This window comes from Sturnira hondurensis, unplaced genomic scaffold (assembly GCF_014824575.4).
Source record: "Sturnira hondurensis isolate 20B ecotype Veracruz unplaced genomic scaffold, ASM1482457v3 Scaffold0001304, whole genome shotgun sequence".
Taxonomy (NCBI): domain Eukaryota; kingdom Metazoa; phylum Chordata; class Mammalia; order Chiroptera; family Phyllostomidae; genus Sturnira; species Sturnira hondurensis.
The window spans coordinates 7,294,111-7,303,449 of NW_028073935.1; the positions used below are offsets into that span (position 1 = coordinate 7,294,111).

General features: G+C 39.1%; 1 pseudogene; it reads left to right on the forward strand.

The window, feature by feature from the left end:
* The first annotated feature begins 7,116 nt into the window (after positions 1–7,116).
* On the forward strand, positions 7,117–9,073 carry LOC119004214 (transcriptional activator GLI3-like; annotated as a pseudogene).
* The last annotated feature ends 266 nt before the right edge of the window (positions 9,074–9,339 follow it).

Sequence of the window (9,339 nt, forward strand, 5' to 3'; positions counted from 1 at the left end):
TAACATCGTAAATATATATGCACCCAACAGAGGAGCACCCAAATATAAAGAAAATCTTAGAGGACTTCAAGAAAGATATTGACAGCAACACAATTATAGTTGGGGACCTTCACACACCACTGTCAAAAATAAACAGATCTTCCAAACAAAATATCAACGAAGACATTGTGGCATTGAACAATGCCCTAGATGAAATAGACTTAACTGATATATAGAGAGAGTCCTTCATCCCAAAGAAACTAAATACACATTCTTTTCAAATGCACATGGAACATTTTCAAAGATAGACCACATGATAGGACACAAAATGAGTCTCAACAAATTCAAGAAAATTGAAATCATTTCAACCATTTTCCTTAATCACAAGGCACTGAAACTGGAAACCAACCCCAAAGCAAAAACACCAAAGCACTCAAAATTATAGAGATTGAATAGCATGCCATTATCCAATTAATGGGTGAAGAATGAAATTATGGAAGAAATAATAAAGTTTCTGGAAACAATGAAAATGAACTCACCACAGTCCAAAACTTATGGGACACAGTGAAGGCAGTCCTGAGAGGGAAGTTCATAGCAATACAGGCTTACCTAAAGAAGATAGAAACATTTCAAACTAACAACCTAACCCTATGCCTAGAAGAACTCGAGGAACAACAAAGACAGCCCAGAGCAAGTAGAAGGAAGGAATTAACCAAGATCAGAGCAGAATTAAATGACATAGAAACCAAAAGCACAATTCTAAGGATCAATGAATTCAGGAGCCGGTTTTTTTTGAAAAGTTAAACAAAATCGACAAGCCCTTGGCAGGCTCATCAAGGAAAAAAAAGAGAGAGGACACAAATAAACACAATCAGAAATGAAAAAGAAAAGATTACAACTAACATCACAGAAATAAAAAATATTCTAAGGAATTACTATGAAGAACTGTACCCCAGGAAATCTGAAAACCTAGGTAAAATGGACAAATGTCCTGAAAAATGTAATCTTTCAAAACTAAATGAAGAAGAAGCAAAAAGCCTGAGAAGACCATTAACAGCAGATGAAATTGAAGCAGTAATCAAAAAACTCCCGTCACAGAAAAGCCCTGGACCAGATGGTTTCACAGGAAAATTCTACAAAGCATTTAAGAAAGAGCTAACCCCTGTCCTTCACAGGCTATTCAAAAATATCAAAATGATGGAAGACTCCCAAACTTTTTTTATGAAGCCAGCATTATCCTAACCCCAAAACTAGATAAAGACACAACAAAGAAAGAAAGCTTCAGACCAATATTACTGAATAACATAGATGCTAAAATCCTCAGCAAAATATTGGCAAACCACATCCAACAACACATTAAAAAGGTCATACACCATGACCAAGTAGCATTCATCCCAGGGATGCAAGTATGGTTCCATATTTGCAAATCAGTAAATGTAATACATCACATCACAGGATCATATGAACAGACATAAAAAAACATTCGATAAAGTACAGCATCCATTTAAGATAAAAACAGTCAGAAAAGTAGAAATAGAGGGAGCATTCCTCAACATAATAAAGGCAATATATGAGAGACCTACAGCCAACATCATACTCAATGGGCTAAAACTAAACTTTTTTCCACTATGATCAGGGACAAGACAAGGCTGTCTGCTTTCAGCAGTTCTATTCAGTATAGTATTGGAAGTTTTAGCCACAGAGATTGGATAAGAAAAAGAAATAAAAGGCAACTAATTGGAAAGGAGAAAACAAAACTGTCACTGTTTGCAGATGACTTGATAGTGCACATGGAAAATCCTATAGATTCCACAAAAAAACTGTTCAACCTAATAAATGAATTTAGCAAGACAGTGGGATACAAGTCAATATCCAGATATCAAAGACATTTTTGTATACCAACAATGAAATAGCAGAAGCAGAAAATTTAAAAAAAATTTCCACATAGCAAAAAGAAAAATAAAATACCTAGGAATAAATCTAACCAAGGAAGTAAAAAAACAGTATGCAGAAAACTACACAACACTGAAGAAATCAAGGAAGTCACAAACAAAGGGAAACATATACCATATTCATGAATTGGAAGAATTAACATCATCAAAATGTCCGTACTACCCAAAGCAATTTACAGATTCAATGCAATAACTATTGAAGTACCAATGGCATATTTCACAGACATAGAACAAACACTTTAAAAAATTTGTATGGAACCATAAATGACCCTGAGTAGCTGATGCAATTTTGAGAACGAAGAGCAAAGTAGGAGGGATCACAATACCTGATACCAAGCTGTACTATAGGCTACTGTAATCAAAACATCCTGGTACTAGCATAAAAACAAGCCCATGGACCAGTGCAACAGAACAGAGAGCCCAGAAATAAACTAAAGTATCCAAGATCAATTAATATTTGACAAAGGGGATGACAACAACATAAAAGCAGTAAAAATAGCCTCTTCAGCAAATGCTTTTGGGAGAACTGAACAGCTACATGCAAAAAATGAAATTCAAGCACCAACTAACACCATACACCAAAATAAATTCAGGGTGGATAAAAAACTTAAATATAAGCTGTGATACCATTAAAGTCCTAGAGGAGAACATAGGAAGGAATATCTCAGATATTTCATGCAGCAACATTTTTTACTGATATGTCCCCTAGAGCAAGGGACATAGAGGAAACAATAAAAAAAATGGGATCTCATCAAAATGAAAAGCTTCTGCATGGCTAAATTAAACAGTATTAAAATAAAAAGAGAACCAACTGTGTGGGAAAACATATTTGCCCATGATACCTCAGACAAGGATTTAATCTCCAAAATACACAAAGAACTCACACGACTCCACTCTAAGAAGACAAGCAACCCAATTAAAAAGTAGACAAAGGACTTGATCAGACACTTCTCCAAGGAGGACATACAGAGGATCCACAGTCACGTGATAAAATGCTCAATATTGCTAGTTATCAGAGAGATGCCAATTAAAACCACAATGAGATACCACTTCACACTGGTCAGAATGGCCATCATAAACAAAGAAACAAACAACAAGTGCTGGAGAGGTTGTGGGGAAAAGGGGACCCTAGTTCACTGTTGGTGGGATTGCAGACTGGTACAACCACTATGGAGAACAGTATGGAATTTTCTCAGAAAACTAAAAATGAATATGCCTTTTGACCCAGCAATTCCACTGCTGGTATTGTATCATAAGAACCCTGAAACAACAAAAAGAACCTATGTGCCCCAATGTTCATAGGAGCACAATTTACAATAGCCAAGAGTTGGAAGCAACCTAGATGCCCATCAGTAAATGAATGGATCAAAAAACTAGGGTACATTTACACAATGGAATTCTATGCAGCAGAAAGAAAGGAGCTCCTACCCTTTGCAACAGCATGGATGGATCTGGAGAGCATTATACTAAGTGAAATCAGCCAGAAGGTGAAAGAAAAGTATCATATGATCTCACCTTTAACAGGAACCTAAACAACAAAACAGACAAGCAAGCAAAATATAACCAAATACACTGAAATAGAGAACAGGCTGACAGGGACCAGAGGGGAGAGGGGAGGGAATTTCAGGGAAAAGGGGGAAGAGTTTACAGGAACAGTTATAAAGGACACATGGACAACAACAAAGGGGGTGGAAATGGGAGGGAGGTGGGGAGCATTGGGTGGGGTGAGCTGGGATAGGAGTAAATTCAGAAAACTATACTTTAAAAACAGTTAAAATAAATTTTAAAAAATGTTTGACATAAAAAATAAACTATAATTCACTCAGCACTGTGGTTTGGTTTTTCAATTACTAGTGTCCAGTAAAAGAAGCCAGGGGTTTTCAGAAGTACTGATTGAATTATAGTACTGAGGCAGGGAAAAGTCAAGATGAACTTTAAAAATTTTTTTAAATTTTTATTTTGCACATAATTGGGTTTTATTTGTTTTTGTTCTTAACCACATAAACAGTACATATGGACATAGTGCATTGCCCATTGTCCATTCCTATTTTGTTTTTGCTGGTCCTAATCCTAACCCTTTCCACAGCTCAGATAAAAAGCTGCCTTTTGTACACTGCCTTCCCCAACAAGCCATAAATAAGCTCAAAATGCTGGGGAGTAAGGCTGTGGTCAAAGAGGATGCTATTGTGACAAAGAGCTTAGGAGGCATCTTGAAAGGGCTCTCAACTGCCACATGTGGGTAAATTGAGCAATAAAATAATTATAGAAATGAATTATATTTCATAGACTGAAAAACATTCATGAATTCATTTTGATATAAAGATGGGTCGTAGATAATAAATAGATGATAGATAAGAGAAAAATCTCCTCCTTACTGCTGAATTCCAATTTTTGAAAATTAGCTTTCTATAATTATTCTGTAGTTATATAAATATTAACATTTGGTGATATTTGATGAATAAATTCAGGAATTCTTTGGTCTACTTTGTCAAATTTCTGTACATTTAAAATCAATTCAAGATGAAGACCCCCCAAATAGGGTAATTTAACTAATTATACATAATTATAAAGTTCTTAAATGAATACACTATGGTTGTAGAAAATTGAAAAGGAGAAAAGCAAAATATCACAACCCACACATTCATTATACAAAAAGCACACCTTTATTGTTTTGCTCTTTATGAATATTTCAAAATTAATACACTTGAAGACAGGAAGTTATGCAGATCTAAAGGAGAAACTTGCAATACCCCCTGAGTTAATTCAAGTGCATGACACTGTGCTTCTACATAGGGTACTCGACAGTCATACTGCTAGCATTTCCATTCAGAATTAAATCCACATGTTGAAACATGACAACAGCAGGCTGGGATAAGGTGATCATGGAGAACATCTTCCTGACCACCATCTACCCTCCTATCTGGAGAGCATTAGCAGGCACTTCCATTAATAGCATCACACACCCCCTACAGACATAAATGGCTATGACAAGAGATGGTAACAAGATTTGTAGCAGAGAGAGAGAGAGAGAAATTTAATTTAAAATTATGCAAAATTGCTCTTTAAACAAAATTGCTTTTTGATAAAAAACCAAAGCATCAGAAGTAATTATAAGGTGTCTACCTGGGAAGGCATCACTACATCACTTACAAGTAAATAAACAAGAAACAGCAAGATAGCCCTGGCTGGCACAGCTCTGTGGATTGAGCACTGGCCTGTGAACCAAAGGATCATGGTTCCATTCCCAGTCATGGCACATGCCTTGGTTGCAGCCCAGTTCGCAGCAGGGAACGAAAGAGAGGCAACCATACATTGATATTTCTCTCCCTCTCTCCTTCCCTTCCCCTCTAAAAATAAATAAATAAAATATTTAAAAAGAAACAGCAAAATAGATGTGTCCTTCATTCATGGCCACCAGAAACTTATTTTCTGGTATGATGTTATCGAGCAGTCCCTACACACACACGTGTGTGTGCTCGAAATGGTAGTTTATGGCCGCAAGTGGAGGAAAGCAAGCTTATAATTCCTTGTGAGCCAGCACAAGTAATCCTAATTCTCTCCAGTGGAGATAGACTGTTGTTATAGCAACCACTAAACAATGAACAGATTTTTTAATGTGCAGTGGTCTACTGTGATAAGAGCTTTCCGGGATATATACTAAGCATTTTCAAATCTGCTAAAATATATGCACTGTGTAATAATACAAAATACTATATTTCAAGATCAATTTTCAATGCCTTTCTTTTAAAAATTGAAATAATAAACAAGCCAAACTATTTTTAATTCTACATGGCCATTTGTGCTAATACTAGTCTTATTCACTAGCAAGCCAAATAAAAACTTCCATTCTCTGTGCAGCTCTGCCTATTTGTTTTAAGGAAGATTGGACTCAATTAATGATAAGGTATAGTGCCCCCTAGATGACAGTATCTCTTTTCTGAGGTGACATTAATGCCAGGAGTTGGATAGGGGCTAAGAAATTAGCATAGTAAAATCACACTCAATGATTTTTACCTCTACTTGCTGTATATATGTGATTCATTTTTATTTTTGTTGAAATATGAATGAATAATACCCATACTACAGTAGCATTTCTAGACAATCAAAATTCAGTTCTCTGAATTTTATGCAAAATACCCTTGACTTCAGTACATCTATAATGCTTTGACCCTCAGCATTAGGGGAAAAAATGTAGTGACATGCTTAGAACTTCTGGGATTTGGAGCAAGTGGCTTCCTCAGATCACTGCCTAGCAAAGACTCTAGTAATTTCTGAAAGAGCAATCTTAAAATTCAGGAAAAATTTTCAGTGGGTTCATAATTGTAATTTCAGGTTTTTTCCTAATTAAATGAAGATTGGCTACCAGGAATCATAGGCTAAAAGTAACCTGTCTTGAGGCAAAGAACATCAGAATGATTGTCTTAAGTAGACTTATTTTATTGATTTTTTCATAAGAGTAAGAGAGACAGAAAGAGAAACAGCAATTTGTTGTTCCACTCATTTATGCATTTCTTAATTGCTTCTTGTATGTACCCTGACTAGGGATTGAACTCATAGCCTTGGCTTTTGGGGATGACACTCTAACCAACTGAATTATCTACCCAGGGTTTAAATAAACTTTTTGTTGAATCGTGTTGTACTCAGATAGAGAGAAGAACCCATATTATATGTAATCAGCTCAATTAATTTTCCACAGAATAACATACCCATGTAACCAACACCTAGATTAAGAAACAGAATATTATAAGACCCACAAAGTCACCTTTGTATTACTTCCAGTCACTAGCCCACAATGGCAACTGTACCCCAACTCCATAGATTATTAGTTCTGCCTTGTTCTAAGCTTTATACAAATAAAATTGCATGATATATCCTGTGTTTTGGCTCATTTAGATCAATGTTATGTTTGTGAGATTCATCCATGCTTTTGACTTTTCTTAATGCTGAAAATCAAAAGAAATAAAAATGAGTTGGGAGATTCAAATGTCATTTTCCTTGAAATTTGAGTGATCACACTCCTGTTAAATTGCTTTAATGAAAGTTATAACAAACATCAGGCATAATTTGCCTCTGACTACTGAAAAGCATTCAAAAATATTACTTTTGAAAGACACTCCAATTTTTTTTTGTTCAACACAATATGTTCAAATTCCAAATATTTTTTTCACTTCTAAAACCTATCCTTATGACCCTGCTTGGGGACAGCAGAGAGTCAGTGGGGGCCCTGCCCATACCTACCCACCTCAGAGATGTGGCAATAGCGGAGCCCACAGTTACAGCCCGCGCCCTCTTCTGCCTCAGGATGCACAGTGTGAAAAGAGATGCGATCCAGTGAGGATCATCTCATAGAGCCTCTCATTGCCCAGGGTGCAGCATTTCAACACTGAATAGCGTCGACCCTCCAATTTTACTTCCATTCCTGGAAAAGCGTAACTTAGTGCTTCAGAATTACACACCGCCCGAGGGTGGCCAGTCCCACCACTTCCACTCACCTCCTTGTCCTCCGAGCATTACTGAGAATGTCACCTTGGAGTCCCTGACCATGGAGACTGATGTGAACCTGACCAGCCTGACCGATGAGGATTTCTTGCCCGATGGCATGGGGCAGTACTTAAATTCCCAGAACCAAGCCGGGTATGAACAGCACTTCCAGACTGCCCTCTCTGATGACAGCAAAGTGCTCCACAGACCCAACTTGGGGAGTGGGCATGGTGACTTTGACCAACATGGATTGCCAGACAGCCAGGCCAACCAGCAGTACAGTGAGCTGGAGCAGCCTTGCCCTGAAGGCAGCAAAGATGATGTGCCCATTTAATGAAACAAGGTCAGCTCTGGCAGTGCCAACCTGTCCTCCTCTAGGCTGAAATGTGGCCAGCAATCCACAACTCAGCCAGTTGGAGCCTTTGGATTATACAACAACATGGGTTCCCACCCACAGAATCCCTTGGGGAAAGAGACTGGCCCAGCAGGGGTCTTTTAGACCCTTGGGGAGCAGTGCAGTATGTTGTGGTGGGCCAGAGCACCTGGTGGGCCACAATAGTGGGACTGGCACCAACAGAAATGCCTTCCATGAACAGCCCTATAAGGTCCAGCAGTATGGGAACTGTCTCAAAAGATAGCCCAGGGTCCCTGGCTCACTGGATAGTGCCCGTGGTGCCGGGATTCAAGTGGCAAAGCTGAGAAGCACCACCATGCAAGGAAATGGGAACCGGCCAAATTTTTGCCTGTCGGTGGTGCCCAATGAATCAGCTGGCATCACAGTGAATGGCACACCAGTCCAATACCCAGTGGGACAAGGGAAATTGGCTCATCAGCTATTCAGCGACAGTATGCACTGCTGGGGGCAGACTGCCTGGGGCAGCAGATGCCAGGGCAGGTTAGCACTACCTCACATATCAATGTATATCAAGGGTCAGAGAACAGCCTGCCAGGGGCCCCTAGCACTGGGGGCGAGCTGTCAAGTTTGGAAGCTGTCAGGAGCTACCTGCCTGTGCTGGTCATGGAAACAGCAGATGCCAGGTTATGCTGAGGGACAGCCTCACTCTGCAGCAAAGTGACACAGGTCAGACCTGCAGGGTCAACGGCATCAAGACAAAGATACAAGGGCAGCCCAATCAACTCTGTTCTAATGTGCAGAGTTACTCTGGTCAGTTCTATGACCAAACCACTCGCTGTGGTCAGCAAGACATAAAAGCCGGTTCATTCTCTATTTCAGAAACCAACTGCCTGCTACCAGGGGCCAGCACCAACAACTCTGAATTACTTTCCCCAAGTGCTAACCAGGTGATGGGCACAACTGACAACCTCCATAGCCATGACCTGGGAGGGGTGCAGATTGATTTTGATGCCATCATAGCTGACAGGGACCATGCCAGCCTGATGTCAGGGGCCCTGAGACCAAGTATCCTTCAGAACCTTTCCCATAGCTCTTCCCACCTCATGATGTCAAGAACATCTCTCCCATTGCCAGCACTGTAAGCACCACCAATATGGCTACTGGTGACATGAGTTGTTTATTGACCTCCCTTACAGAAGAAAGCAAATTCCTTGCAGTTATGCGGTAGGCACTAGGGAAAAAGGACTGCCAACAAACATGAACATTTAGGAGTTGAGAAGATTAAATTTAGTCAGTTGGGCTGGGTTTTTTGGCGGGGGGGGGGGAGGGTGTTTTTGTTTTTTTAGTTCTGTATGTATTTTAGCAATCTCATCTCAACTAACTGGGATGTTTCAAGTATATTTCTTCTATGGAAAAGGACTCTGAAAAATCCTAAAGTATTCTAGGGAGAAGCTGTCTTCCATTTCAGTTTGAGTCAGTATTGCTACACTTGAACCACCCTCTTTTTAAAAAAACTGTGAGTCTGTCCCCTTTATTAGTAAACCATTGCAAATGTGTGATGTGCATGTTCTC